We start from the raw sequence: 25,839 nt of genomic DNA, 5'->3' as shown, positions 1-25,839 counted from the left end.
AAGCAGCTGCTGGGCCTGCCCTTGAGCCTCCTCCACCGTGCGTCCTCCTGGCCGCAGCTGAGTGAGTCACGACAGGGTGCCAGCAGAGGGTGGCAGCTGCAGAGCTCTAGCTGCCTGCCTGTTCCCGGCCGCAGCGACGTAGTGCTTGGGAGCAGCCGCCCCTATATGCAAATGATCAGGCTGCTGCTGCTGTGCATCTTGGACGGTTTTCCGCTTGAGCTCGGCCTGCCCTCTGGGGGACGGACGGGGCGTCAGCTGCGCCTTGAGCGCCCGGCGTCACCCACTCGGGGAGCGTCCGTGCAGGCGCCGCCGGGCCACACCACCCCTTACTTTTGGTGCACGAGACTCCGCGATGCTGGGGGGCTGCGCCAGAGGGGCGCTCGTCGGCCCGGCGGGCTCCAACTCATACTTACCTGGCAGGGGAGATACCATGATCACTAAGGTGGTTCTCCCAGGGTGAGGCTCATCCATTGCACTCCGGGTGTGCTGACCCCTGCGATTTCCCCAAATGCGGGAAACTCGACTGCATAATTTGTGGTAGTGGGGGACTGCGTTCGCGCTTTCCCCTGATTTCCTCCAGTCAATGACAGAACAGTGCTTTGGGAATGATGAGAAGCTCGGAGAGGTGGACGTGGCCTTTGGCTCCCCCTTGTGGGCCTACGCCGCCACCTTCTCCCTGCCCTGGCTAAGAAGGGACGAGTTGCTTGCTTCTTTGTTGGCTTGGGGCCTTTTGCCTTTGCTTTGTGCTTTGTTTGTTGGACTTGGCGCCCCCTGCCTGCTGCTGGGGATTGATCTGCTCGTTTGCATCTCATTCACTTGGTGACGACATGGCTCCCTCTGCTCTTCTGCAGGTGTCGGGACTAGCGCCCCAACATGCTGGATTTGCAGCGAACCAAAGGCATGCTTTGGAGCACACGAGGCAACGCCGTGTTCCAGGGAGAGCGCGAGCGGCCGAAAGCCTCCTCCTGCGCAGGCACGCTCAAGGGTGGCCACTTGCAGCGTCCCCATCTCGCGGCCGGAGCTGGAGTTGTGAGTGGCCCGCCGGTGCACAGCTGTCTGCCGTTCGGTCGGTCGACCCGAAGCAGCTGCTGGGCCTGCCCTTGAGCCTCCTCCACCGTGCGTCCTCCTGGCCGCAGCTGAGTGAGTCACGACAGGGTGCCAGCAGAGGGTGGCAGCTGCAGAGCTCTAGCTGCCTGCCTGTTCCCGGCCGCAGCGACGTAGTGCTTGGGAGCAGCCGCCCCTATATGCAAATGATCAGGCTGCTGCTGCTGTGCATCTTGGACGGTTTTCCGCTTGAGCTCGGCCTGCCCTCTGGGGGACGGACGGGGCGTCAGCTGCGCCTTGAGCGCCCGGCGTCACCCACTCGGGGAGCGTCCGTGCAGGCGCCGCCGGGCCACACCACCCCTTACTTTTGGTGCACGAGACTCCGCGATGCTGGGGGGCTGCGCCAGAGGGGCGCTCGTCGGCCCGGCGGGCTCCAACTCATACTTACCTGGCAGGGGAGATACCATGATCACTAAGGTGGTTCTCCCAGGGTGAGGCTCATCCATTGCACTCCGGGTGTGCTGACCCCTGCGATTTCCCCAAATGCGGGAAACTCGACTGCATAATTTGTGGTAGTGGGGGACTGCGTTCGCGCTTTCCCCTGATTTCCTCCAGTCAATGACAGAACAGTGCTTTGGGAATGATGAGAAGCTCGGAGAGGTGGACGTGGCCTTTGGCTCCCCCTTGTGGGCCTACGCCGCCACCTTCTCCCTGCCCTGGCTAAGAAGGGACGAGTTGCTTGCTTCTTTGTTGGCTTGGGGCCTTTTGCCTTTGCTTTGTGCTTTGTTTGTTGGACTTGGCGCCCCCTGCCTGCTGCTGGGGATTGATCTGCTCGTTTGCATCTCATTCACTTGGTGACGACATGGCTCCCTCTGCTCTTCTGCAGGTGTCGGGACTAGCGCCCCAACATGCTGGATTTGCAGCGAACCAAAGGCATGCTTTGGAGCACACGAGGCAACGCCGTGTTCCAGGGAGAGCGCGAGCGGCCGAAAGCCTCCTCCTGCGCAGGCACGCTCAAGGGTGGCCACTTGCAGCGTCCCCATCTCGCGGCCGGAGCTGGAGTTGTGAGTGGCCCGCCGGTGCACAGCTGTCTGCCGTTCGGTCGGTCGACCCGAAGCAGCTGCTGGGCCTGCCCTTGAGCCTCCTCCACCGTGCGTCCTCCTGGCCGCAGCTGAGTGAGTCACGACAGGGTGCCAGCAGAGGGTGGCAGCTGCAGAGCTCTAGCTGCCTGCCTGTTCCCGGCCGCAGCGACGTAGTGCTTGGGAGCAGCCGCCCCTATATGCAAATGATCAGGCTGCTGCTGCTGTGCATCTTGGACGGTTTTCCGCTTGAGCTCGGCCTGCCCTCTGGGGGACGGACGGGGCGTCAGCTGCGCCTTGAGCGCCCGGCGTCACCCACTCGGGGAGCGTCCGTGCAGGCGCCGCCGGGCCACACCACCCCTTACTTTTGGTGCACGAGACTCCGCGATGCTGGGGGGCTGCGCCAGAGGGGCGCTCGTCGGCCCGGCGGGCTCCAACTCATACTTACCTGGCAGGGGAGATACCATGATCACTAAGGTGGTTCTCCCAGGGTGAGGCTCATCCATTGCACTCCGGGTGTGCTGACCCCTGCGATTTCCCCAAATGCGGGAAACTCGACTGCATAATTTGTGGTAGTGGGGGACTGCGTTCGCGCTTTCCCCTGATTTCCTCCAGTCAATGACAGAACAGTGCTTTGGGAATGATGAGAAGCTCGGAGAGGTGGACGTGGCCTTTGGCTCCCCCTTGTGGGCCTACGCCGCCACCTTCTCCCTGCCCTGGCTAAGAAGGGACGAGTTGCTTGCTTCTTTGTTGGCTTGGGGCCTTTTGCCTTTGCTTTGTGCTTTGTTTGTTGGACTTGGCGCCCCCTGCCTGCTGCTGGGGATTGATCTGCTCGTTTGCATCTCATTCACTTGGTGACGACATGGCTCCCTCTGCTCTTCTGCAGGTGTCGGGACTAGCGCCCCAACATGCTGGATTTGCAGCGAACCAAAGGCATGCTTTGGAGCACACGAGGCAACGCCGTGTTCCAGGGAGAGCGCGAGCGGCCGAAAGCCTCCTCCTGCGCAGGCACGCTCAAGGGTGGCCACTTGCAGCGTCCCCATCTCGCGGCCGGAGCTGGAGTTGTGAGTGGCCCGCCGGTGCACAGCTGTCTGCCGTTCGGTCGGTCGACCCGAAGCAGCTGCTGGGCCTGCCCTTGAGCCTCCTCCACCGTGCGTCCTCCTGGCCGCAGCTGAGTGAGTCACGACAGGGTGCCAGCAGAGGGTGGCAGCTGCAGAGCTCTAGCTGCCTGCCTGTTCCCGGCCGCAGCGACGTAGTGCTTGGGAGCAGCCGCCCCTATATGCAAATGATCAGGCTGCTGCTGCTGTGCATCTTGGACGGTTTTCCGCTTGAGCTCGGCCTGCCCTCTGGGGGACGGACGGGGCGTCAGCTGCGCCTTGAGCGCCCGGCGTCACCCACTCGGGGAGCGTCCGTGCAGGCGCCGCCGGGCCACACCACCCCTTACTTTTGGTGCACGAGACTCCGCGATGCTGGGGGGCTGCGCCAGAGGGGCGCTCGTCGGCCCGGCGGGCTCCAACTCATACTTACCTGGCAGGGGAGATACCATGATCACTAAGGTGGTTCTCCCAGGGTGAGGCTCATCCATTGCACTCCGGGTGTGCTGACCCCTGCGATTTCCCCAAATGCGGGAAACTCGACTGCATAATTTGTGGTAGTGGGGGACTGCGTTCGCGCTTTCCCCTGATTTCCTCCAGTCAATGACAGAACAGTGCTTTGGGAATGATGAGAAGCTCGGAGAGGTGGACGTGGCCTTTGGCTCCCCCTTGTGGGCCTACGCCGCCACCTTCTCCCTGCCCTGGCTAAGAAGGGACGAGTTGCTTGCTTCTTTGTTGGCTTGGGGCCTTTTGCCTTTGCTTTGTGCTTTGTTTGTTGGACTTGGCGCCCCCTGCCTGCTGCTGGGGATTGATCTGCTCGTTTGCATCTCATTCACTTGGTGACGACATGGCTCCCTCTGCTCTTCTGCAGGTGTCGGGACTAGCGCCCCAACATGCTGGATTTGCAGCGAACCAAAGGCATGCTTTGGAGCACACGAGGCAACGCCGTGTTCCAGGGAGAGCGCGAGCGGCCGAAAGCCTCCTCCTGCGCAGGCACGCTCAAGGGTGGCCACTTGCAGCGTCCCCATCTCGCGGCCGGAGCTGGAGTTGTGAGTGGCCCGCCGGTGCACAGCTGTCTGCCGTTCGGTCGGTCGACCCGAAGCAGCTGCTGGGCCTGCCCTTGAGCCTCCTCCACCGTGCGTCCTCCTGGCCGCAGCTGAGTGAGTCACGACAGGGTGCCAGCAGAGGGTGGCAGCTGCAGAGCTCTAGCTGCCTGCCTGTTCCCGGCCGCAGCGACGTAGTGCTTGGGAGCAGCCGCCCCTATATGCAAATGATCAGGCTGCTGCTGCTGTGCATCTTGGACGGTTTTCCGCTTGAGCTCGGCCTGCCCTCTGGGGGACGGACGGGGCGTCAGCTGCGCCTTGAGCGCCCGGCGTCACCCACTCGGGGAGCGTCCGTGCAGGCGCCGCCGGGCCACACCACCCCTTACTTTTGGTGCACGAGACTCCGCGATGCTGGGGGGCTGCGCCAGAGGGGCGCTCGTCGGCCCGGCGGGCTCCAACTCATACTTACCTGGCAGGGGAGATACCATGATCACTAAGGTGGTTCTCCCAGGGTGAGGCTCATCCATTGCACTCCGGGTGTGCTGACCCCTGCGATTTCCCCAAATGCGGGAAACTCGACTGCATAATTTGTGGTAGTGGGGGACTGCGTTCGCGCTTTCCCCTGATTTCCTCCAGTCAATGACAGAACAGTGCTTTGGGAATGATGAGAAGCTCGGAGAGGTGGACGTGGCCTTTGGCTCCCCCTTGTGGGCCTACGCCGCCACCTTCTCCCTGCCCTGGCTAAGAAGGGACGAGTTGCTTGCTTCTTTGTTGGCTTGGGGCCTTTTGCCTTTGCTTTGTGCTTTGTTTGTTGGACTTGGCGCCCCCTGCCTGCTGCTGGGGATTGATCTGCTCGTTTGCATCTCATTCACTTGGTGACGACATGGCTCCCTCTGCTCTTCTGCAGGTGTCGGGACTAGCGCCCCAACATGCTGGATTTGCAGCGAACCAAAGGCATGCTTTGGAGCACACGAGGCAACGCCGTGTTCCAGGGAGAGCGCGAGCGGCCGAAAGCCTCCTCCTGCGCAGGCACGCTCAAGGGTGGCCACTTGCAGCGTCCCCATCTCGCGGCCGGAGCTGGAGTTGTGAGTGGCCCGCCGGTGCACAGCTGTCTGCCGTTCGGTCGGTCGACCCGAAGCAGCTGCTGGGCCTGCCCTTGAGCCTCCTCCACCGTGCGTCCTCCTGGCCGCAGCTGAGTGAGTCACGACAGGGTGCCAGCAGAGGGTGGCAGCTGCAGAGCTCTAGCTGCCTGCCTGTTCCCGGCCGCAGCGACGTAGTGCTTGGGAGCAGCCGCCCCTATATGCAAATGATCAGGCTGCTGCTGCTGTGCATCTTGGACGGTTTTCCGCTTGAGCTCGGCCTGCCCTCTGGGGGACGGACGGGGCGTCAGCTGCGCCTTGAGCGCCCGGCGTCACCCACTCGGGGAGCGTCCGTGCAGGCGCCGCCGGGCCACACCACCCCTTACTTTTGGTGCACGAGACTCCGCGATGCTGGGGGGCTGCGCCAGAGGGGCGCTCGTCGGCCCGGCGGGCTCCAACTCATACTTACCTGGCAGGGGAGATACCATGATCACTAAGGTGGTTCTCCCAGGGTGAGGCTCATCCATTGCACTCCGGGTGTGCTGACCCCTGCGATTTCCCCAAATGCGGGAAACTCGACTGCATAATTTGTGGTAGTGGGGGACTGCGTTCGCGCTTTCCCCTGATTTCCTCCAGTCAATGACAGAACAGTGCTTTGGGAATGATGAGAAGCTCGGAGAGGTGGACGTGGCCTTTGGCTCCCCCTTGTGGGCCTACGCCGCCACCTTCTCCCTGCCCTGGCTAAGAAGGGACGAGTTGCTTGCTTCTTTGTTGGCTTGGGGCCTTTTGCCTTTGCTTTGTGCTTTGTTTGTTGGACTTGGCGCCCCCTGCCTGCTGCTGGGGATTGATCTGCTCGTTTGCATCTCATTCACTTGGTGACGACATGGCTCCCTCTGCTCTTCTGCAGGTGTCGGGACTAGCGCCCCAACATGCTGGATTTGCAGCGAACCAAAGGCATGCTTTGGAGCACACGAGGCAACGCCGTGTTCCAGGGAGAGCGCGAGCGGCCGAAAGCCTCCTCCTGCGCAGGCACGCTCAAGGGTGGCCACTTGCAGCGTCCCCATCTCGCGGCCGGAGCTGGAGTTGTGAGTGGCCCGCCGGTGCACAGCTGTCTGCCGTTCGGTCGGTCGACCCGAAGCAGCTGCTGGGCCTGCCCTTGAGCCTCCTCCACCGTGCGTCCTCCTGGCCGCAGCTGAGTGAGTCACGACAGGGTGCCAGCAGAGGGTGGCAGCTGCAGAGCTCTAGCTGCCTGCCTGTTCCCGGCCGCAGCGACGTAGTGCTTGGGAGCAGCCGCCCCTATATGCAAATGATCAGGCTGCTGCTGCTGTGCATCTTGGACGGTTTTCCGCTTGAGCTCGGCCTGCCCTCTGGGGGACGGACGGGGCGTCAGCTGCGCCTTGAGCGCCCGGCGTCACCCACTCGGGGAGCGTCCGTGCAGGCGCCGCCGGGCCACACCACCCCTTACTTTTGGTGCACGAGACTCCGCGATGCTGGGGGGCTGCGCCAGAGGGGCGCTCGTCGGCCCGGCGGGCTCCAACTCATACTTACCTGGCAGGGGAGATACCATGATCACTAAGGTGGTTCTCCCAGGGTGAGGCTCATCCATTGCACTCCGGGTGTGCTGACCCCTGCGATTTCCCCAAATGCGGGAAACTCGACTGCATAATTTGTGGTAGTGGGGGACTGCGTTCGCGCTTTCCCCTGATTTCCTCCAGTCAATGACAGAACAGTGCTTTGGGAATGATGAGAAGCTCGGAGAGGTGGACGTGGCCTTTGGCTCCCCCTTGTGGGCCTACGCCGCCACCTTCTCCCTGCCCTGGCTAAGAAGGGACGAGTTGCTTGCTTCTTTGTTGGCTTGGGGCCTTTTGCCTTTGCTTTGTGCTTTGTTTGTTGGACTTGGCGCCCCCTGCCTGCTGCTGGGGATTGATCTGCTCGTTTGCATCTCATTCACTTGGTGACGACATGGCTCCCTCTGCTCTTCTGCAGGTGTCGGGACTAGCGCCCCAACATGCTGGATTTGCAGCGAACCAAAGGCATGCTTTGGAGCACACGAGGCAACGCCGTGTTCCAGGGAGAGCGCGAGCGGCCGAAAGCCTCCTCCTGCGCAGGCACGCTCAAGGGTGGCCACTTGCAGCGTCCCCATCTCGCGGCCGGAGCTGGAGTTGTGAGTGGCCCGCCGGTGCACAGCTGTCTGCCGTTCGGTCGGTCGACCCGAAGCAGCTGCTGGGCCTGCCCTTGAGCCTCCTCCACCGTGCGTCCTCCTGGCCGCAGCTGAGTGAGTCACGACAGGGTGCCAGCAGAGGGTGGCAGCTGCAGAGCTCTAGCTGCCTGCCTGTTCCCGGCCGCAGCGACGTAGTGCTTGGGAGCAGCCGCCCCTATATGCAAATGATCAGGCTGCTGCTGCTGTGCATCTTGGACGGTTTTCCGCTTGAGCTCGGCCTGCCCTCTGGGGGACGGACGGGGCGTCAGCTGCGCCTTGAGCGCCCGGCGTCACCCACTCGGGGAGCGTCCGTGCAGGCGCCGCCGGGCCACACCACCCCTTACTTTTGGTGCACGAGACTCCGCGATGCTGGGGGGCTGCGCCAGAGGGGCGCTCGTCGGCCCGGCGGGCTCCAACTCATACTTACCTGGCAGGGGAGATACCATGATCACTAAGGTGGTTCTCCCAGGGTGAGGCTCATCCATTGCACTCCGGGTGTGCTGACCCCTGCGATTTCCCCAAATGCGGGAAACTCGACTGCATAATTTGTGGTAGTGGGGGACTGCGTTCGCGCTTTCCCCTGATTTCCTCCAGTCAATGACAGAACAGTGCTTTGGGAATGATGAGAAGCTCGGAGAGGTGGACGTGGCCTTTGGCTCCCCCTTGTGGGCCTACGCCGCCACCTTCTCCCTGCCCTGGCTAAGAAGGGACGAGTTGCTTGCTTCTTTGTTGGCTTGGGGCCTTTTGCCTTTGCTTTGTGCTTTGTTTGTTGGACTTGGCGCCCCCTGCCTGCTGCTGGGGATTGATCTGCTCGTTTGCATCTCATTCACTTGGTGACGACATGGCTCCCTCTGCTCTTCTGCAGGTGTCGGGACTAGCGCCCCAACATGCTGGATTTGCAGCGAACCAAAGGCATGCTTTGGAGCACACGAGGCAACGCCGTGTTCCAGGGAGAGCGCGAGCGGCCGAAAGCCTCCTCCTGCGCAGGCACGCTCAAGGGTGGCCACTTGCAGCGTCCCCATCTCGCGGCCGGAGCTGGAGTTGTGAGTGGCCCGCCGGTGCACAGCTGTCTGCCGTTCGGTCGGTCGACCCGAAGCAGCTGCTGGGCCTGCCCTTGAGCCTCCTCCACCGTGCGTCCTCCTGGCCGCAGCTGAGTGAGTCACGACAGGGTGCCAGCAGAGGGTGGCAGCTGCAGAGCTCTAGCTGTCTGCCTGTTCCCGGCCGCAGCGACGTAGTGCTTGGGAGCAGCCGCCCCTATATGCAAATGATCAGGCTGCTGCTGCTGTGCATCTTGGACGGTTTTCCGCTTGAGCTCGGCCTGCCCTCTGGGGGACGGACGGGGCGTCAGCTGCGCCTTGAGCGCCCGGCGTCACCCACTCGGGGAGCGTCCGTGCAGGCGCCGCCGGGCCACACCACCCCTTACTTTTGGTGCACGAGACTCCGCGATGCTGGGGGGCTGCGCCAGAGGGGCGCTCGTCGGCCCGGCGGGCTCCAACTCATACTTACCTGGCAGGGGAGATACCATGATCACTAAGGTGGTTCTCCCAGGGTGAGGCTCATCCATTGCACTCCGGGTGTGCTGACCCCTGCGATTTCCCCAAATGCGGGAAACTCGACTGCATAATTTGTGGTAGTGGGGGACTGCGTTCGCGCTTTCCCCTGATTTCCTCCAGTCAATGACAGAACAGTGCTTTGGGAATGATGAGAAGCTCGGAGAGGTGGACGTGGCCTTTGGCTCCCCCTTGTGGGCCTACGCCGCCACCTTCTCCCTGCCCTGGCTAAGAAGGGACGAGTTGCTTGCTTCTTTGTTGGCTTGGGGCCTTTTGCCTTTGCTTTGTGCTTTGTTTGTTGGACTTGGCGCCCCCTGCCTGCTGCTGGGGATTGATCTGCTCGTTTGCATCTCATTCACTTGGTGACGACATGGCTCCCTCTGCTCTTCTGCAGGTGTCGGGACTAGCGCCCCAACATGCTGGATTTGCAGCGAACCAAAGGCATGCTTTGGAGCACACGAGGCAACGCCGTGTTCCAGGGAGAGCGCGAGCGGCCGAAAGCCTCCTCCTGCGCAGGCACGCTCAAGGGTGGCCACTTGCAGCGTCCCCATCTCGCGGCCGGAGCTGGAGTTGTGAGTGGCCCGCCGGTGCACAGCTGTCTGCCGTTCGGTCGGTCGACCCGAAGCAGCTGCTGGGCCTGCCCTTGAGCCTCCTCCACCGTGCGTCCTCCTGGCCGCAGCTGAGTGAGTCACGACAGGGTGCCAGCAGAGGGTGGCAGCTGCAGAGCTCTAGCTGCCTGCCTGTTCCCGGCCGCAGCGACGTAGTGCTTGGGAGCAGCCGCCCCTATATGCAAATGATCAGGCTGCTGCTGCTGTGCATCTTGGACGGTTTTCCGCTTGAGCTCGGCCTGCCCTCTGGGGGACGGACGGGGCGTCAGCTGCGCCTTGAGCGCCCGGCGTCACCCACTCGGGGAGCGTCCGTGCAGGCGCCGCCGGGCCACACCACCCCTTACTTTTGGTGCACGAGACTCCGCGATGCTGGGGGGCTGCGCCAGAGGGGCGCTCGTCGGCCCGGCGGGCTCCAACTCATACTTACCTGGCAGGGGAGATACCATGATCACTAAGGTGGTTCTCCCAGGGTGAGGCTCATCCATTGCACTCCGGGTGTGCTGACCCCTGCGATTTCCCCAAATGCGGGAAACTCGACTGCATAATTTGTGGTAGTGGGGGACTGCGTTCGCGCTTTCCCCTGATTTCCTCCAGTCAATGACAGAACAGTGCTTTGGGAATGATGAGAAGCTCGGAGAGGTGGACGTGGCCTTTGGCTCCCCCTTGTGGGCCTACGCCGCCACCTTCTCCCTGCCCTGGCTAAGAAGGGACGAGTTGCTTGCTTCTTTGTTGGCTTGGGGCCTTTTGCCTTTGCTTTGTGCTTTGTTTGTTGGACTTGGCGCCCCCTGCCTGCTGCTGGGGATTGATCTGCTCGTTTGCATCTCATTCACTTGGTGACGACATGGCTCCCTCTGCTCTTCTGCAGGTGTCGGGACTAGCGCCCCAACATGCTGGATTTGCAGCGAACCAAAGGCATGCTTTGGAGCACACGAGGCAACGCCGTGTTCCAGGGAGAGCGCGAGCGGCCGAAAGCCTCCTCCTGCGCAGGCACGCTCAAGGGTGGCCACTTGCAGCGTCCCCATCTCGCGGCCGGAGCTGGAGTTGTGAGTGGCCCGCCGGTGCACAGCTGTCTGCCGTTCGGTCGGTCGACCCGAAGCAGCTGCTGGGCCTGCCCTTGAGCCTCCTCCACCGTGCGTCCTCCTGGCCGCAGCTGAGTGAGTCACGACAGGGTGCCAGCAGAGGGTGGCAGCTGCAGAGCTCTAGCTGCCTGCCTGTTCCCGGCCGCAGCGACGTAGTGCTTGGGAGCAGCCGCCCCTATATGCAAATGATCAGGCTGCTGCTGCTGTGCATCTTGGACGGTTTTCCGCTTGAGCTCGGCCTGCCCTCTGGGGGACGGACGGGGCGTCAGCTGCGCCTTGAGCGCCCGGCGTCACCCACTCGGGGAGCGTCCGTGCAGGCGCCGCCGGGCCACACCACCCCTTACTTTTGGTGCACGAGACTCCGCGATGCTGGGGGGCTGCGCCAGAGGGGCGCTCGTCGGCCCGGCGGGCTCCAACTCATACTTACCTGGCAGGGGAGATACCATGATCACTAAGGTGGTTCTCCCAGGGTGAGGCTCATCCATTGCACTCCGGGTGTGCTGACCCCTGCGATTTCCCCAAATGCGGGAAACTCGACTGCATAATTTGTGGTAGTGGGGGACTGCGTTCGCGCTTTCCCCTGATTTCCTCCAGTCAATGACAGAACAGTGCTTTGGGAATGATGAGAAGCTCGGAGAGGTGGACGTGGCCTTTGGCTCCCCCTTGTGGGCCTACGCCGCCACCTTCTCCCTGCCCTGGCTAAGAAGGGACGAGTTGCTTGCTTCTTTGTTGGCTTGGGGCCTTTTGCCTTTGCTTTGTGCTTTGTTTGTTGGACTTGGCGCCCCCTGCCTGCTGCTGGGGATTGATCTGCTCGTTTGCATCTCATTCACTTGGTGACGACATGGCTCCCTCTGCTCTTCTGCAGGTGTCGGGACTAGCGCCCCAACATGCTGGATTTGCAGCGAACCAAAGGCATGCTTTGGAGCACACGAGGCAACGCCGTGTTCCAGGGAGAGCGCGAGCGGCCGAAAGCCTCCTCCTGCGCAGGCACGCTCAAGGGTGGCCACTTGCAGCGTCCCCATCTCGCGGCCGGAGCTGGAGTTGTGAGTGGCCCGCCGGTGCACAGCTGTCTGCCGTTCGGTCGGTCGACCCGAAGCAGCTGCTGGGCCTGCCCTTGAGCCTCCTCCACCGTGCGTCCTCCTGGCCGCAGCTGAGTGAGTCACGACAGGGTGCCAGCAGAGGGTGGCAGCTGCAGAGCTCTAGCTGCCTGCCTGTTCCCGGCCGCAGCGACGTAGTGCTTGGGAGCAGCCGCCCCTATATGCAAATGATCAGGCTGCTGCTGCTGTGCATCTTGGACGGTTTTCCGCTTGAGCTCGGCCTGCCCTCTGGGGGACGGACGGGGCGTCAGCTGCGCCTTGAGCGCCCGGCGTCACCCACTCGGGGAGCGTCCGTGCAGGCGCCGCCGGGCCACACCACCCCTTACTTTTGGTGCACGAGACTCCGCGATGCTGGGGGGCTGCGCCAGAGGGGCGCTCGTCGGCCCGGCGGGCTCCAACTCATACTTACCTGGCAGGGGAGATACCATGATCACTAAGGTGGTTCTCCCAGGGTGAGGCTCATCCATTGCACTCCGGGTGTGCTGACCCCTGCGATTTCCCCAAATGCGGGAAACTCGACTGCATAATTTGTGGTAGTGGGGGACTGCGTTCGCGCTTTCCCCTGATTTCCTCCAGTCAATGACAGAACAGTGCTTTGGGAATGATGAGAAGCTCGGAGAGGTGGACGTGGCCTTTGGCTCCCCCTTGTGGGCCTACGCCGCCACCTTCTCCCTGCCCTGGCTAAGAAGGGACGAGTTGCTTGCTTCTTTGTTGGCTTGGGGCCTTTTGCCTTTGCTTTGTGCTTTGTTTGTTGGACTTGGCGCCCCCTGCCTGCTGCTGGGGATTGATCTGCTCGTTTGCATCTCATTCACTTGGTGACGACATGGCTCCCTCTGCTCTTCTGCAGGTGTCGGGACTAGCGCCCCAACATGCTGGATTTGCAGCGAACCAAAGGCATGCTTTGGAGCACACGAGGCAACGCCGTGTTCCAGGGAGAGCGCGAGCGGCCGAAAGCCTCCTCCTGCGCAGGCACGCTCAAGGGTGGCCACTTGCAGCGTCCCCATCTCGCGGCCGGAGCTGGAGTTGTGAGTGGCCCGCCGGTGCACAGCTGTCTGCCGTTCGGTCGGTCGACCCGAAGCAGCTGCTGGGCCTGCCCTTGAGCCTCCTCCACCGTGCGTCCTCCTGGCCGCAGCTGAGTGAGTCACGACAGGGTGCCAGCAGAGGGTGGCAGCTGCAGAGCTCTAGCTGCCTGCCTGTTCCCGGCCGCAGCGACGTAGTGCTTGGGAGCAGCCGCCCCTATATGCAAATGATCAGGCTGCTGCTGCTGTGCATCTTGGACGGTTTTCCGCTTGAGCTCGGCCTGCCCTCTGGGGGACGGACGGGGCGTCAGCTGCGCCTTGAGCGCCCGGCGTCACCCACTCGGGGAGCGTCCGTGCAGGCGCCGCCGGGCCACACCACCCCTTACTTTTGGTGCACGAGACTCCGCGATGCTGGGGGGCTGCGCCAGAGGGGCGCTCGTCGGCCCGGCGGGCTCCAACTCATACTTACCTGGCAGGGGAGATACCATGATCACTAAGGTGGTTCTCCCAGGGTGAGGCTCATCCATTGCACTCCGGGTGTGCTGACCCCTGCGATTTCCCCAAATGCGGGAAACTCGACTGCATAATTTGTGGTAGTGGGGGACTGCGTTCGCGCTTTCCCCTGATTTCCTCCAGTCAATGACAGAACAGTGCTTTGGGAATGATGAGAAGCTCGGAGAGGTGGACGTGGCCTTTGGCTCCCCCTTGTGGGCCTACGCCGCCACCTTCTCCCTGCCCTGGCTAAGAAGGGACGAGTTGCTTGCTTCTTTGTTGGCTTGGGGCCTTTTGCCTTTGCTTTGTGCTTTGTTTGTTGGACTTGGCGCCCCCTGCCTGCTGCTGGGGATTGATCTGCTCGTTTGCATCTCATTCACTTGGTGACGACATGGCTCCCTCTGCTCTTCTGCAGGTGTCGGGACTAGCGCCCCAACATGCTGGATTTGCAGCGAACCAAAGGCATGCTTTGGAGCACACGAGGCAACGCCGTGTTCCAGGGAGAGCGCGAGCGGCCGAAAGCCTCCTCCTGCGCAGGCACGCTCAAGGGTGGCCACTTGCAGCGTCCCCATCTCGCGGCCGGAGCTGGAGTTGTGAGTGGCCCGCCGGTGCACAGCTGTCTGCCGTTCGGTCGGTCGACCCGAAGCAGCTGCTGGGCCTGCCCTTGAGCCTCCTCCACCGTGCGTCCTCCTGGCCGCAGCTGAGTGAGTCACGACAGGGTGCCAGCAGAGGGTGGCAGCTGCAGAGCTCTAGCTGCCTGCCTGTTCCCGGCCGCAGCGACGTAGTGCTTGGGAGCAGCCGCCCCTATATGCAAATGATCAGGCTGCTGCTGCTGTGCATCTTGGACGGTTTTCCGCTTGAGCTCGGCCTGCCCTCTGGGGGACGGACGGGGCGTCAGCTGCGCCTTGAGCGCCCGGCGTCACCCACTCGGGGAGCGTCCGTGCAGGCGCCGCCGGGCCACACCACCCCTTACTTTTGGTGCACGAGACTCCGCGATGCTGGGGGGCTGCGCCAGAGGGGCGCTCGTCGGCCCGGCGGGCTCCAACTCATACTTACCTGGCAGGGGAGATACCATGATCACTAAGGTGGTTCTCCCAGGGTGAGGCTCATCCATTGCACTCCGGGTGTGCTGACCCCTGCGATTTCCCCAAATGCGGGAAACTCGACTGCATAATTTGTGGTAGTGGGGGACTGCGTTCGCGCTTTCCCCTGATTTCCTCCAGTCAATGACAGAACAGTGCTTTGGGAATGATGAGAAGCTCGGAGAGGTGGACGTGGCCTTTGGCTCCCCCTTGTGGGCCTACGCCGCCACCTTCTCCCTGCCCTGGCTAAGAAGGGACGAGTTGCTTGCTTCTTTGTTGGCTTGGGGCCTTTTGCCTTTGCTTTGTGCTTTGTTTGTTGGACTTGGCGCCCCCTGCCTGCTGCTGGGGATTGATCTGCTCGTTTGCATCTCATTCACTTGGTGACGACATGGCTCCCTCTGCTCTTCTGCAGGTGTCGGGACTAGCGCCCCAACATGCTGGATTTGCAGCGAACCAAAGGCATGCTTTGGAGCACACGAGGCAACGCCGTGTTCCAGGGAGAGCGCGAGCGGCCGAAAGCCTCCTCCTGCGCAGGCACGCTCAAGGGTGGCCACTTGCAGCGTCCCCATCTCGCGGCCGGAGCTGGAGTTGTGAGTGGCCCGCCGGTGCACAGCTGTCTGCCGTTCGGTCGGTCGACCCGAAGCAGCTGCTGGGCCTGCCCTTGAGCCTCCTCCACCGTGCGTCCTCCTGGCCGCAGCTGAGTGAGTCACGACAGGGTGCCAGCAGAGGGTGGCAGCTGCAGAGCTCTAGCTGCCTGCCTGTTCCCGGCCGCAGCGACGTAGTGCTTGGGAGCAGCCGCCCCTATATGCAAATGATCAGGCTGCTGCTGCTGTGCATCTTGGACGGTTTTCCGCTTGAGCTCGGCCTGCCCTCTGGGGGACGGACGGGGCGTCAGCTGCGCCTTGAGCGCCCGGCGTCACCCACTCGGGGAGCGTCCGTGCAGGCGCCGCCGGGCCACACCACCCCTTACTTTTGGTGCACGAGACTCCGCGATGCTGGGGGGCTGCGCCAGAGGGGCGCTCGTCGGCCCGGCGGGCTCCAACTCATACTTACCTGGCAGGGGAGATACCATGATCACTAAGGTGGTTCTCCCAGGGTGAGGCTCATCCATTGCACTCCGGGTGTGCTGACCCCTGCGATTTCCCCAAATGCGGGAAACTCGACTGCATAATTTGTGGTAGTGGGGGACTGCGTTCGCGCTTTCCCCTGATTTCCTCCAGTCAATGACAGAACAGTGCTTTGGGAATGATGAGAAGCTCGGAGAGGTGGACGTGGCCTTTGGCTCCCCCTTGTGGGCCTACGCCGCCACCTTCTCCCTGCCCTGGCTAAGAAGGGACGAGTTGCTTGCTTCTTTGTTGGCTTGGGGCCTTTTGCCTTTGCTTTGTGCTTTGTTTGTTGGACTTGGCGCCCCCTGCCTGCTGCTGGGGATTGATCTGCTCGTTTGCATCTCATTCACTTGGTGACGACATGGCTCCCTCTGCTCTTCTGCAGGTGTCGGGACTAGCGCCCCAACATGCTGGATTTGCAGCGAACCAAAGGCATGCTTTGGAGCACACGAGGCAACGCCGTGTTCCAGGGAGAGCGCGAGCGGCCGAAAGCCTCCTCCTGCGCAGGCACGCTCAAGGGTGGCCACTTGCAGCGTCCCCATCTCGCGGCCGGAGCTGGAGTTGTGAGTGGCCCGCCGGTGCACAGCTGTCTGCCGTTCGGTCGGTCGACCCGAAGCAGCTGCTGGGCCTGCCCTTGAGCCTCCTCCACCGTGCGTCCTCCTGGCCGCAGCTGAGTGAGTCACGACAGGGTGCCAGCAGAGGGTGGCAGCTGCAGAGCTCTAGCTGCCTGCCTGTTCCCGGCCGCAGCGACGTAGTGCTTGGGAGCAGCCGCCCCTATATGCAAATGATCAGGCTGCTGCTGCTGTGCATCTTGGACGGTTTTCCGCTTGAGCTCGGCCTGCCCTCTGGGGGACGGACGGGGCGTCAGCTGCGCCTTGAGCGCCCGGCGTCACCCACTCGGGGAGCGTCCGTGCAGGCGCCGCCGGGCCACACCACCCCTTACTTTTGGTGCACGAGACTCCGCGATGCTGGGGGGCTGCGCCAGAGGGGCGCTCGTCGGCCCGGCGGGCTCCAACTCATACTTACCTGGCAGGGGAGATACCATGATCACTAAGGTGGTTCTCCCAGGGTGAGGCTCATCCATTGCACTCCGGGTGTGCTGACCCCTGCGATTTCCCCAAATGCGGGAAACTCGACTGCATAATTTGTGGTAGTGGGGGACTGCGTTCGCGCTTTCCCCTGATTTCCTCCAGTCAATGACAGAACAGTGCTTTGGGAATGATGAGAAGCTCGGAGAGGTGGACGTGGCCTTTGGCTCCCCCTTGTGGGCCTACGCCGCCACCTTCTCCCTGCCCTGGCTAAGAAGGGACGAGTTGCTTGCTTCTTTGTTGGCTTGGGGCCTTTTGCCTTTGCTTTGTGCTTTGTTTGTTGGACTTGGCGCCCCCTGCCTGCTGCTGGGGATTGATCTGCTCGTTTGCATCTCATTCACTTGGTGACGACATGGCTCCCTCTGCTCTTCTGCAGGTGTCGGGACTAGCGCCCCAACATGCTGGATTTGCAGCGAACCAAAGGCATGCTTTGGAGCACACGAGGCAACGCCGTGTTCCAGGGAGAGCGCGAGCGGCCGAAAGCCTCCTCCTGCGCAGGCACGCTCAAGGGTGGCCACTTGCAGCGTCCCCATCTCGCGGCCGGAGCTGGAGTTGTGAGTGGCCCGCCGGTGCACAGCTGTCTGCCGTTCGGTCGGTCGACCCGAAGCAGCTGCTGGGCCTGCCCTTGAGCCTCCTCCACCGTGCGTCCTCCTGGCCGCAGCTGAGTGAGTCACGACAGGGTGCCAGCAGAGGGTGGCAGCTGCAGAGCTCTAGCTGCCTGCCTGTTCCCGGCCGCAGCGACGTAGTGCTTGGGAGCAGCCGCCCCTATATGCAAATGATCAGGCTGCTGCTGCTGTGCATCTTGGACGGTTTTCCGCTTGAGCTCGGCCTGCCCTCTGGGGGACGGACGGGGCGTCAGCTGCGCCTTGAGCGCCCGGCGTCACCCACTCGGGGAGCGTCCGTGCAGGCGCCGCCGGGCCACACCACCCCTTACTTTTGGTGCACGAGACTCCGCGATGCTGGGGGGCTGCGCCAGAGGGGCGCTCGTCGGCCCGGCGGGCTCCAACTCATACTTACCTGGCAGGGGAGATACCATGATCACTAAGGTGGTTCTCCCAGGGTGAGGCTCATCCATTGCACTCCGGGTGTGCTGACCCCTGCGATTTCCCCAAATGCGGGAAACTCGACTGCATAATTTGTGGTAGTGGGGGACTGCGTTCGCGCTTTCCCCTGATTTCCTCCAGTCAATGACAGAACAGTGCTTTGGGAATGATGAGAAGCTCGGAGAGGTGGACGTGGCCTTTGGCTCCCCCTTGTGGGCCTACGCCGCCACCTTCTCCCTGCCCTGGCTAAGAAGGGACGAGTTGCTTGCTTCTTTGTTGGCTTGGGGCCTTTTGCCTTTGCTTTGTGCTTTGTTTGTTGGACTTGGCGCCCCCTGCCTGCTGCTGGGGATTGATCTGCTCGTTTGCATCTCATTCACTTGGTGACGACATGGCTCCCTCTGCTCTTCTGCAGGTGTCGGGACTAGCGCCCCAACATGCTGGATTTGCAGCGAACCAAAGGCATGCTTTGGAGCACACGAGGCAACGCCGTGTTCCAGGGAGAGCGCGAGCGGCCGAAAGCCTCCTCCTGCGCAGGCACGCTCAAGGGTGGCCACTTGCAGCGTCCCCATCTCGCGGCCGGAGCTGGAGTTGTGAGTGGCCCGCCGGTGCACAGCTGTCTGCCGTTCGGTCGGTCGACCCGAAGCAGCTGCTGGGCCTGCCCTTGAGCCTCCTCCACCGTGCGTCCTCCTGGCCGCAGCTGAGTGAGTCACGACAGGGTGCCAGCAGAGGGTGGCAGCTGCAGAGCTCTAGCTGCCTGCCTGTTCCCGGCCGCAGCGACGTAGTGCTTGGGAGCAGCCGCCCCTATATGCAAATGATCAGGCTGCTGCTGCTGTGCATCTTGGACGGTTTTCCGCTTGAGCTCGGCCTGCCCTCTGGGGGACGGACGGGGCGTCAGCTGCGCCTTGAGCGCCCGGCGTCACCCACTCGGGGAGCGTCCGTGCAGGCGCCGCCGGGCCACACCACCCCTTACTTTTGGTGCACGAGACTCCGCGATGCTGGGGGGCTGCGCCAGAGGGGCGCTCGTCGGCCCGGCGGGCTCCAACTCATACTTACCTGGCAGGGGAGATACCATGATCACTAAGGTGGTTCTCCCAGGGTGAGGCTCATCCATTGCACTCCGGGTGTGCTGACCCCTGCGATTTCCCCAAATGCGGGAAACTCGACTGCATAATTTGTGGTAGTGGGGGACTGCGTTCGCGCTTTCCCCTGATTTCCTCCAGTCAATGACAGAACAGTGCTTTGGGAATGATGAGAAGCTCGGAGAGGTGGACGTGGCCTTTGGCTCCCCCTTGTGGGCCTACGCCGCCACCTTCTCCCTGCCCTGGCTAAGAAGGGACGAGTTGCTTGCTTCTTTGTTGGCTTGGGGCCTTTTGCCTTTGCTTTGTGCTTTGTTTGTTGGACTTGGCGCCCCCTGCCTGCTGCTGGGGATTGATCTGCTCGTTTGCATCTCATTCACTTGGTGACGACATGGCTCCCTCTGCTCTTCTGCAGGTGTCGGGACTAGCGCCCCAACATGCTGGATTTGCAGCGAACCAAAGGCATGCTTTGGAGCACACGAGGCAACGCCGTGTTCCAGGGAGAGCGCGAGCGGCCGAAAGCCTCCTCCTGCGCAGGCACGCTCAAGGGTGGCCACTTGCAGCGTCCCCATCTCGCGGCCGGAGCTGGAGTTGTGAGTGGCCCGCCGGTGCACAGCTGTCTGCCGTTCGGTCGGTCGACCCGAAGCAGCTGCTGGGCCTGCCCTTGAGCCTCCTCCACCGTGCGTCCTCCTGGCCGCAGCTGAGTGAGTCACGACAGGGTGCCAGCAGAGGGTGGCAGCTGCAGAGCTCTAGCTGCCTGCCTGTTCCCGGCCGCAGCGACGTAGTGCTTGGGAGCAGCCGCCCCTATATGCAAATGATCAGGCTGCTGCTGCTGTGCATCTTGGACGGTTTTCCGCTTGAGCTCGGCCTGCCCTCTGGGGGACGGACGGGGCGTCAGCTGCGCCTTGAGCGCCCGGCGTCACCCACTCGGGGAGCGTCCGTGCAGGCGCCGCCGGGCCACACCACCCCTTACTTTTGGTGCACGAGACTCCGCGATGCTGGGGGGCTGCGCCAGAGGGGCGCTCGTCGGCCCGGCGGGCTCCAACTCATACTTACCTGGCAGGGGAGATACCATGATCACTAAGGTGGTTCTCCCAGGGTGAGGCTCATCCATTGCACTCCGGGTGTGCTGACCCCTGCGATTTCCCCAAATGCGGGAAACTCGACTGCATAATTTGTGGTAGTGGGGGACTGCGTTCGCGCTTTCCCCTGATTTCCTCCAGTCAATGACAGAACAGTGCTTTGGGAATGATGAGAAGCTCGGAGAGGTGGACGTGGCCTTTGGCTCCCCCTTGTGGGCCTACGCCGCCACCTTCTCCCTGCCCTGGCTAAGAAGGGACGAGTTGCTTGCTTCTTTGTTGGCTTGGGGCCTTTTGCCTTTGCTTTGTGCTTTGTTTGTTGGACTTGGCGCCCCCTGCCTGCTGCTGGGGATTGATCTGCTCGTTTGCATCTCATTCACTTGGTGACGACATGGCTCCCTCTGCTCTTCTGCAGGTGTCGGGACTAGCGCCCCAACATGCTGGATTTGCAGCGAACCAAAGGCATGCTTTGGAGCACACGAGGCAACGCCGTGTTCCAGGGAGAGCGCGAGCGGCCGAAAGCCTCCTCCTGCGCAGGCACGCTCAAGGGTGGCCACTTGCAGCGTCCCCATCTCGCGGCCGGAGCTGGAGTTGTGAGTGGCCCGCCGGTGCACAGCTGTCTGCCGTTCGGTCGGTCGACCCGAAGCAGCTGCTGGGCCTGCCCTTGAGCCTCCTCCACCGTGCGTCCTCCTGGCCGCAGCTGAGTGAGTCACGACAGGGTGCCAGCAGAGGGTGGCAGCTGCAGAGCTCTAGCTGCCTGCCTGTTCCCGGCCGCAGCGACGTAGTGCTTGGGAGCAGCCGCCCCTATATGCAAATGATCAGGCTGCTGCTGCTGTGCATCTTGGACGGTTTTCCGCTTGAGCTCGGCCTGCCCTCTGGGGGACGGACGGGGCGTCAGCTGCGCCTTGAGCGCCCGGCGTCACCCACTCGGGGAGCGTCCGTGCAGGCGCCGCCGGGCCACACCACCCCTTACTTTTGGTGCACGAGACTCCGCGATGCTGGGGGGCTGCGCCAGAGGGGCGCTCGTCGGCCCGGCGGGCTCCAACTCATACTTACCTGGCAGGGGAGATACCATGATCACTAAGGTGGTTCTCCCAGGGTGAGGCTCATCCATTGCACTCCGGGTGTGCTGACCCCTGCGATTTCCCCAAATGCGGGAAACTCGACTGCATAATTTGTGGTAGTGGGGGACTGCGTTCGCGCTTTCCCCTGATTTCCTCCAGTCAATGACAGAACAGTGCTTTGGGAATGATGAGAAGCTCGGAGAGGTGGACGTGGCCTTTGGCTCCCCCTTGTGGGCCTACGCCGCCACCTTCTCCCTGCCCTGGCTAAGAAGGGACGAGTTGCTTGCTTCTTTGTTGGCTTGGGGCCTTTTGCCTTTGCTTTGTGCTTTGTTTGTTGGACTTGGCGCCCCCTGCCTGCTGCTGGGGATTGATCTGCTCGTTTGCATCTCATTCACTTGGTGACGACATGGCTCCCTCTGCTCTTCTGCAGGTGTCGGGACTAGCGCCCCAACATGCTGGATTTGCAGCGAACCAAAGGCATGCTTTGGAGCACACGAGGCAACGCCGTGTTCCAGGGAGAGCGCGAGCGGCCGAAAGCCTCCTCCTGCGCAGGCACGCTCAAGGGTGGCCACTTGCAGCGTCCCCATCTCGCGGCCGGAGCTGGAGTTGTGAGTGGCCCGCCGGTGCACAGCTGTCTGCCGTTCGGTCGGTCGACCCGAAGCAGCTGCTGGGCCTGCCCTTGAGCCTCCTCCACCGTGCGTCCTCCTGGCCGCAGCTGAGTGAGTCACGACAGGGTGCCAGCAGAGGGTGGCAGCTGCAGAGCTCTAGCTGCCTGCCTGTTCCCGGCCGCAGCGACGTAGTGCTTGGGAGCAGCCGCCCCTATATGCAAATGATCAGGCTGCTGCTGCTGTGCATCTTGGACGGTTTTCCGCTTGAGCTCGGCCTGCCCTCTGGGGGACGGACGGGGCGTCAGCTGCGCCTTGAGCGCCCGGCGTCACCCACTCGGGGAGCGTCCGTGCAGGCGCCGCCGGGCCACACCACCCCTTACTTTTGGTGCACGAGACTCCGCGATGCTGGGGGGCTGCGCCAGAGGGGCGCTCGTCGGCCCGGCGGGCTCCAACTCATACTTACCTGGCAGGGGAGATACCATGATCACTAAGGTGGTTCTCCCAGGGTGAGGCTCATCCATTGCACTCCGGGTGTGCTGACCCCTGCGATTTCCCCAAATGCGGGAAACTCGACTGCATAATTTGTGGTAGTGGGGGACTGCGTTCGCGCTTTCCCCTGATTTCCTCCAGTCAATGACAGAACAGTGCTTTGGGAATGATGAGAAGCTCGGAGAGGTGGACGTGGCCTTTGGCTCCCCCTTGTGGGCCTACGCCGCCACCTTCTCCCTGCCCTGGCTAAGAAGGGACGAGTTGCTTGCTTCTTTGTTGGCTTGGGGCCTTTTGCCTTTGCTTTGTGCTTTGTTTGTTGGACTTGGCGCCCCCTGCCTGCTGCTGGGGATTGATCTGCTCGTTTGCATCTCATTCACTTGGTGACGACATGGCTCCCTCTGCTCTTCTGCAGGTGTCGGGACTAGCGCCCCAACATGCTGGATTTGCAGCGAACCAAAGGCATGCTTTGGAGCACACGAGGCAACGCCGTGTTCCAGGGAGAGCGCGAGCGGCCGAAAGCCTCCTCCTGCGCAGGCACGCTCAAGGGTGGCCACTTGCAGCGTCCCCATCTCGCGGCCGGAGCTGGAGTTGTGAGTGGCCCGCCGGTGCACAGCTGTCTGCCGTTCGGTCGGTCGACCCGAAGCAGCTGCTGGGCCTGCCCTTGAGCCTCCTCCACCGTGCGTCCTCCTGGCCGCAGCTGAGTGAGTCACGACAGGGTGCCAGCAGAGGGTGGCAGCTGCAGAGCTCTAGCTGCCTGCCTGTTCCCGGCCGCAGCGACGTAGTGCTTGGGAGCAGCCGCCCCTATATGCAAATGATCAGGCTGCTGCTGCTGTGCATCTTGGACGGTTTTCCGCTTGAGCTCGGCCTGCCCTCTGGGGGACGGACGGGGCGTCAGCTGCGCCTTGAGCGCCCGGCGTCACCCACTCGGGGAGCGTCCGTGCAGGCGCCGCCGGGCCACACCACCCCTTACTTTTGGTGCACGAGACTCCGCGATGCTGGGGGGCTGCGCCAGAGGGGCGCTCGTCGGCCCGGCGGGCTCCAACTCATACTTACCTGGCAGGGGAGATACCATGATCACTAAGGTGGTTCTCCCAGGGTGAGGCTCATCCATTGCACTCCGGGTGTGCTGACCCCTGCGATTTCCCCAAATGCGGGAAACTCGACTGCATAATTTGTGGTAGTGGGGGACTGCGTTCGCGCTTTCCCCTGATTTCCTCCAGTCAATGACAGAACAGTGCTTTGGGAATGATGAGAAGCTCGGAGAGGTGGACGTGGCCTTTGGCTCCCCCTTGTGGGCCTACGCCGCCACCTTCTCCCTGCCCTGGCTAAGAAGGGACGAGTTGCTTGCTTCTTTGTTGGCTTGGGGCCTTTTGCCTTTGCTTTGTGCTTTGTTTGTTGGACTTGGCGCCCCCTGCCTGCTGCTGGGGATTGATCTGCTCGTTTGCATCTCATTCACTTGGTGACGACATGGCTCCCTCTGCTCTTCTGCAGGTGTCGGGACTAGCGCCCCAACATGCTGGATTTGCAGCGAACCAAAGGCATGCTTTGGAGCACACGAGGCAACGCCGTGTTCCAGGGAGAGCGCGAGCGGCCGAAAGCCTCCTCCTGCGCAGGCACGCTCAAGGGTGGCCACTTGCAGCGTCCCCATCTCGCGGCCGGAGCTGGAGTTGTGAGTGGCCCGCCGGTGCACAGCTGTCTGCCGTTCGGTCGGTCGACCCGAAGCAGCTGCTGGGCCTGCCCTTGAGCCTCCTCCACCGTGCGTCCTCCTGGCCGCAGCTGAGTGAGTCACGACAGGGTGCCAGCAGAGGGTGGCAGCTGCAGAGCTCTAGCTGCCTGCCTGTTCCCGGCCGCAGCGACGTAGTGCTTGGGAGCAGCCGCCCCTATATGCAAATGATCAGGCTGCTGCTGCTGTGCATCTTGGACGGTTTTCCGCTTGAGCTCGGCCTGCCCTCTGGGGGACGGACGGGGCGTCAGCTGCGCCTTGAGCGCCCGGCGTCACCCACTCGGGGAGCGTCCGTGCAGGCGCCGCCGGGCCACACCACCCCTTACTTTTGGTGCACGAGACTCCGCGATGCTGGGGGGCTGCGCCAGAGGGGCGCTCGTCGGCCCGGCGGGCTCCAACTCATACTTACCTGGCAGGGGAGATACCATGATCACTAAGGTGGTTCTCCCAGGGTGAGGCTCATCCATTGCACTCCGGGTGTGCTGACCCCTGCGATTTCCCAAATGCGGGAAACTCGACTGCATAATTTGTGGTAGTGGGGGACTGCGTTCGCGCTTTCCCCTGATTTCCTCCAGTCAATGACAGAACAGTGCTTTGGGAATGATGAGAAGCTCGGAGAGGTGGACGTGGCCTTTGGCTCCCCCTTGTGGGCCTACGCCGCCACCTTCTCCCTGCCCTGGCTAAGAAGGGACGAGTTGCTTGCTTCTTTGTTGGCTTGGGGCCTTTTGCCTTTGCTTTGTGCTTTGTTTGTTGGACTTGGCGCCCCCTGCCTGCTGCTGGGGATTGATCTGCTCGTTTGCATCTCATTCACTTGGTGACGACATGGCTCCCTCTGCTCTTCTGCAGGTGTCGGGACTAGCGCCCCAACATGCTGGATTTGCAGCGAACCAAAGGCATGCTTTGGAGCACACGAGGCAACGCCGTGTTCCAGGGAGAGCGCGAGCGGCCGAAAGCCTCCTCCTGCGCAGGCACGCTCAAGGGTGGCCACTTGCAGCGTCCCCATCTCGCGGCCGGAGCTGGAGTTGTGAGTGGCCCGCCGGTGCACAGCTGTCTGCCGTTCGGTCGGTCGACCCGAAGCAGCTGCTGGGCCTGCCCTTGAGCCTCCTCCACCGTGCGTCCTCCTGGCCGCAGCTGAGTGAGTCACGACAGGGTGCCAGCAGAGGGTGGCAGCTGCAGAGCTCTAGCTGCCTGCCTGTTCCCGGCCGCAGCGACGTAGTGCTTGGGAGCAGCCGCCCCTATATGCAAATGATCAGGCTGCTGCTGCTGTGCATCTTGGACGGTTTTCCGCTTGAGCTCGGCCTGCCCTCTGGGGGACGGACGGGGCGTCAGCTGCGCCTTGAGCGCCCGGCGTCACCCACTCGGGGAGCGTCCGTGCAGGCGCCGCCGGGCCACACCACCCCTTACTTTTGGTGCACGAGACTCCGCGATGCTGGGGGGCTGCGCCAGAGGGGCGCTCGTCGGCCCGGCGGGCTCCAACTCATACTTACCTGGCAGGGGAGATACCATGATCACTAAGGTGGTTCTCCCAGGGTGAGGCTCATCCATTGCACTCCGGGTGTGCTGACCCCTGCGATTTCCCCAAATGCGGGAAACTCGACTGCATAATTTGTGGTAGTGGGGGACTGCGTTCGCGCTTTCCCCTGATTTCCTCCAGTCAATGACAGAACAGTGCTTTGGGAATGATGAGAAGCTCGGAGAGGTGGACGTGGCCTTTGGCTCCCCCTTGTGGGCCTACGCCGCCACCTTCTCCCTGCCCTGGCTAAGAAGGGACGAGTTGCTTGCTTCTTTGTTGGCTTGGGGCCTTTTGCCTTTGCTTTGTGCTTTGTTTGTTGGACTTGGCGCCCCCTGCCTGCTGCTGGGGATTGATCTGCTCGTTTGCATCTCATTCACTTGGTGACGACATGGCTCCCTCTGCTCTTCTGCAGGTGTCGGGACTAGCGCCCCAACATGCTGGATTTGCAGCGAACCAAAGGCATGCTTTGGAGCACACGAGGCAACGCCGTGTTCCAGGGAGAGCGCGAGCGGCCGAAAGCCTCCTCCTGCGCAGGCACGCTCAAGGGTGGCCACTTGCAGCGTCCCCATCTCGCGGCCGGAGCT

General features: G+C 62.6%; 24 non-coding genes across 24 annotated transcripts; all 24 read left to right on the top strand.

The window, feature by feature from the left end:
* The first annotated feature begins 405 nt into the window (after positions 1 to 405).
* Positions 406 to 569, top strand: LOC141248270 (U1 spliceosomal RNA). Its single transcript, XR_012311511.1, has one exon. It is a non-coding gene; the product is annotated as a U1 spliceosomal RNA (small nuclear RNA).
* Positions 570 to 1,484: 915 nt separating this feature from the next.
* LOC141248269 (U1 spliceosomal RNA) lies at positions 1,485 to 1,648 on the top strand. The gene has a single exon (XR_012311510.1). It is a non-coding gene; the product is annotated as a U1 spliceosomal RNA (small nuclear RNA).
* A 915-nt stretch (positions 1,649 to 2,563) lies between these two features.
* Positions 2,564 to 2,727, top strand: LOC141248268 (U1 spliceosomal RNA). The gene has a single exon (XR_012311509.1). It is a non-coding gene; the product is annotated as a U1 spliceosomal RNA (small nuclear RNA).
* A 915-nt stretch (positions 2,728 to 3,642) lies between these two features.
* LOC141248267 (U1 spliceosomal RNA) lies at positions 3,643 to 3,806 on the top strand. Its single transcript, XR_012311508.1, has one exon. It is a non-coding gene; the product is annotated as a U1 spliceosomal RNA (small nuclear RNA).
* Positions 3,807 to 4,721: 915 nt separating this feature from the next.
* On the top strand, positions 4,722 to 4,885 carry LOC141248266 (U1 spliceosomal RNA). The gene has a single exon (XR_012311507.1). It is a non-coding gene; the product is annotated as a U1 spliceosomal RNA (small nuclear RNA).
* Positions 4,886 to 5,800: 915 nt separating this feature from the next.
* LOC141248264 (U1 spliceosomal RNA) lies at positions 5,801 to 5,964 on the top strand. Its single transcript, XR_012311506.1, has one exon. It is a non-coding gene; the product is annotated as a U1 spliceosomal RNA (small nuclear RNA).
* A 915-nt stretch (positions 5,965 to 6,879) lies between these two features.
* Positions 6,880 to 7,043, top strand: LOC141248263 (U1 spliceosomal RNA). The gene has a single exon (XR_012311505.1). It is a non-coding gene; the product is annotated as a U1 spliceosomal RNA (small nuclear RNA).
* A 915-nt stretch (positions 7,044 to 7,958) lies between these two features.
* On the top strand, positions 7,959 to 8,122 carry LOC141248262 (U1 spliceosomal RNA). The gene has a single exon (XR_012311504.1). It is a non-coding gene; the product is annotated as a U1 spliceosomal RNA (small nuclear RNA).
* A 915-nt stretch (positions 8,123 to 9,037) lies between these two features.
* On the top strand, positions 9,038 to 9,201 carry LOC141248260 (U1 spliceosomal RNA). The gene has a single exon (XR_012311502.1). It is a non-coding gene; the product is annotated as a U1 spliceosomal RNA (small nuclear RNA).
* Positions 9,202 to 10,116: 915 nt separating this feature from the next.
* LOC141248259 (U1 spliceosomal RNA) lies at positions 10,117 to 10,280 on the top strand. Its single transcript, XR_012311501.1, has one exon. It is a non-coding gene; the product is annotated as a U1 spliceosomal RNA (small nuclear RNA).
* Positions 10,281 to 11,195: 915 nt separating this feature from the next.
* Positions 11,196 to 11,359, top strand: LOC141248258 (U1 spliceosomal RNA). The gene has a single exon (XR_012311500.1). It is a non-coding gene; the product is annotated as a U1 spliceosomal RNA (small nuclear RNA).
* A 915-nt stretch (positions 11,360 to 12,274) lies between these two features.
* Positions 12,275 to 12,438, top strand: LOC141248257 (U1 spliceosomal RNA). The gene has a single exon (XR_012311499.1). It is a non-coding gene; the product is annotated as a U1 spliceosomal RNA (small nuclear RNA).
* Positions 12,439 to 13,353: 915 nt separating this feature from the next.
* Positions 13,354 to 13,517, top strand: LOC141248256 (U1 spliceosomal RNA). Its single transcript, XR_012311498.1, has one exon. It is a non-coding gene; the product is annotated as a U1 spliceosomal RNA (small nuclear RNA).
* A 915-nt stretch (positions 13,518 to 14,432) lies between these two features.
* LOC141248255 (U1 spliceosomal RNA) lies at positions 14,433 to 14,596 on the top strand. The gene has a single exon (XR_012311497.1). It is a non-coding gene; the product is annotated as a U1 spliceosomal RNA (small nuclear RNA).
* Positions 14,597 to 15,511: 915 nt separating this feature from the next.
* LOC141248254 (U1 spliceosomal RNA) lies at positions 15,512 to 15,675 on the top strand. The gene has a single exon (XR_012311496.1). It is a non-coding gene; the product is annotated as a U1 spliceosomal RNA (small nuclear RNA).
* A 915-nt stretch (positions 15,676 to 16,590) lies between these two features.
* Positions 16,591 to 16,754, top strand: LOC141248253 (U1 spliceosomal RNA). Its single transcript, XR_012311495.1, has one exon. It is a non-coding gene; the product is annotated as a U1 spliceosomal RNA (small nuclear RNA).
* A 915-nt stretch (positions 16,755 to 17,669) lies between these two features.
* LOC141248247 (U1 spliceosomal RNA) lies at positions 17,670 to 17,833 on the top strand. Its single transcript, XR_012311491.1, has one exon. It is a non-coding gene; the product is annotated as a U1 spliceosomal RNA (small nuclear RNA).
* A 915-nt stretch (positions 17,834 to 18,748) lies between these two features.
* Positions 18,749 to 18,912, top strand: LOC141248236 (U1 spliceosomal RNA). Its single transcript, XR_012311480.1, has one exon. It is a non-coding gene; the product is annotated as a U1 spliceosomal RNA (small nuclear RNA).
* Positions 18,913 to 19,827: 915 nt separating this feature from the next.
* LOC141248296 (U1 spliceosomal RNA) lies at positions 19,828 to 19,991 on the top strand. Its single transcript, XR_012311536.1, has one exon. It is a non-coding gene; the product is annotated as a U1 spliceosomal RNA (small nuclear RNA).
* A 915-nt stretch (positions 19,992 to 20,906) lies between these two features.
* On the top strand, positions 20,907 to 21,070 carry LOC141248285 (U1 spliceosomal RNA). The gene has a single exon (XR_012311525.1). It is a non-coding gene; the product is annotated as a U1 spliceosomal RNA (small nuclear RNA).
* A 915-nt stretch (positions 21,071 to 21,985) lies between these two features.
* Positions 21,986 to 22,149, top strand: LOC141248273 (U1 spliceosomal RNA). Its single transcript, XR_012311514.1, has one exon. It is a non-coding gene; the product is annotated as a U1 spliceosomal RNA (small nuclear RNA).
* A 915-nt stretch (positions 22,150 to 23,064) lies between these two features.
* On the top strand, positions 23,065 to 23,228 carry LOC141248261 (U1 spliceosomal RNA). The gene has a single exon (XR_012311503.1). It is a non-coding gene; the product is annotated as a U1 spliceosomal RNA (small nuclear RNA).
* A 915-nt stretch (positions 23,229 to 24,143) lies between these two features.
* On the top strand, positions 24,144 to 24,306 carry LOC141248250 (U1 spliceosomal RNA). The gene has a single exon (XR_012311493.1). It is a non-coding gene; the product is annotated as a U1 spliceosomal RNA (small nuclear RNA).
* A 915-nt stretch (positions 24,307 to 25,221) lies between these two features.
* LOC141248230 (U1 spliceosomal RNA) lies at positions 25,222 to 25,385 on the top strand. The gene has a single exon (XR_012311474.1). It is a non-coding gene; the product is annotated as a U1 spliceosomal RNA (small nuclear RNA).
* Positions 25,386 to 25,839: the final 454 nt, after the last annotated feature.

This window comes from Phyllobates terribilis, unplaced genomic scaffold (genome assembly GCF_046119375.1).
Source record: "Phyllobates terribilis strain yellow unplaced genomic scaffold, ASM4611937v1 Scaffold_3617__1_contigs__length_73917, whole genome shotgun sequence".
In the NCBI taxonomy this organism is placed as follows: Eukaryota; Metazoa; Chordata; class Amphibia; order Anura; family Dendrobatidae; genus Phyllobates; species Phyllobates terribilis.
This window is presented reverse-complemented; position numbering and strand designations above follow the sequence as displayed.